We start from the raw sequence: 1746 nt of genomic DNA, 5'->3' as shown, positions 1-1746 counted from the left end.
TTTAAAGTTCTCTCAAGCCCTACCCACGCTCCGCCGATGTTTGGCGTGAGCAGTATTCATTTCACAAAACCGAAGGGTGTGCTTTTCATCTGCGTTAGGTAAACTTCCATTAGGTACTCTCAAGACCATGGTGCCACCATGTCCACTTACCTCCGCAGTGTGTGTTTGATATTTTTCTCTTTCGTTTGAGGAAGCAGCAGCGTTCAGTTATGTGTAAACAAATCGGCACGTAACTGGGGTCCTTCTTCCAGTAGTCGGTTCAGCGAGTTCATCGCCATGGTGAACAATGGAAGTCCAAAGCGGAAGCCACTTGCACTCTCCATGACAGTGCAGTGGCTTCTGACACTGCATTGGCAATCATCATGCGTACTCTCCTGTGGGGTTAGAAATTCCCCCTCCGTGGTGTGATGAGTGGATCGGCGGAACATTGCCTGAGTGCCCGGATACCACCGTTGCCATCTACCACATATAATGCACGCGTAACCCACGAACGGTGCTGGCATTCGACTTCTCCGACAGTCTTCCATTCTGTAGAGCGCAGCTGATGGCTTTGGCCGGCGTCCAAGCCCACTGACATTCAGCCGCTCGAGTTTTTTGCAGTATGTGTTTCCCCTGCACGCTGAACACCCCCTCGGTTGCCTCCCGCTATTTCCATTTATGGAGTGCTCGGGTGTTTAAACCCTCTTTGTCTAGAGGGTTTCCACAAGAGCCTCCGCCCCGATGCTTTTTAATTTCCACGGGGGGGGGGGCAGCCCGCTGCGACCACTGGGACCAGCCGTGTTGGTGGGTTGGTCTGGATACCACAAATTCCCGGTTATTCTCCTCTTCCAAAGGCAAACTACGGCCTCCATGACCCTACTCCTTGGAGATTTTACCATGCTTAGCCCTTATCCTCCTCCCACTAAGGGGTTTCATTATATTTCCATCAACTTTACTCACCCACACCCTCCAAGTCTGGGGTCTCCGCGTCCCGTAGCGAAGGAGTAAATTCGCCTGTTCTAGGGATGGATTTCGCTGTAGCGCGGCAGGCGGCCCGCTCGTATTAATTCGTTCACATTGTCCGCACCCTTCCGCTATTTGTGGAGCTACCTCTTCGTCTCGCTTATACGCCCTTTCTCCACTGCAGGCGTTCTGCCCGTCAGCGGAAAAAAGTTTCCTTGGCCGCGCGGTTGGGTTTGCCATGCTGTTGCCAGGGTCGGCGGCGGCCTGAGACGTCACCCGTTTATGACACCTGTTTCCTTTGTATGTGGCTCCCCTGTTTGCTGCTTCGTATTCCCGGTAGCGGGCAGTGCCTGGGCCGACCTTCGATTGATGATTTCTTCGCCTCCGTGAATGTGACCGTGAGTTGGGAACTTCGATTTTCTCATGAACCAAACAGCGTACGACGGTATTTCCCTCGGGATTCTATATCCTGAAGTTCTTAAAATGCGGTGGTGGTGGTTGTTGTTGTCGGCCACTGCTGAGGGGTCCTGCCTGCCGTGCTCCACAGCTGCGCTTCTTTCAGGCTTGCATTAAAGTTGTTGGGGAGGAGTGCTGGCATAGTGGTGAGTGTGATGTGGTAGCGGGTGGGCGGAAGATGAGTCGGTTGGACCTTACATCCGAGGGTCCTCCACTTGAATTGCTCTTTTCGTTCCCTGTGTCTGTGTACCTGTGTGGATTTAGCTGAATTTGACGGATGGTGGGTTTGCGATTGAGGGGCAGAAGCGGGATCACGGTTTGTGTCACCGAATGGCAATGTTTACTATG

This window comes from Trypanosoma equiperdum (assembly GCF_001457755.1).
Source record: "Trypanosoma equiperdum strain OVI genome assembly, contig: ctg_1026, whole genome shotgun sequence".
Taxonomy (NCBI): domain Eukaryota; phylum Euglenozoa; class Kinetoplastea; order Trypanosomatida; family Trypanosomatidae; genus Trypanosoma; species Trypanosoma equiperdum.
This window is presented reverse-complemented; position numbering follows the sequence as displayed.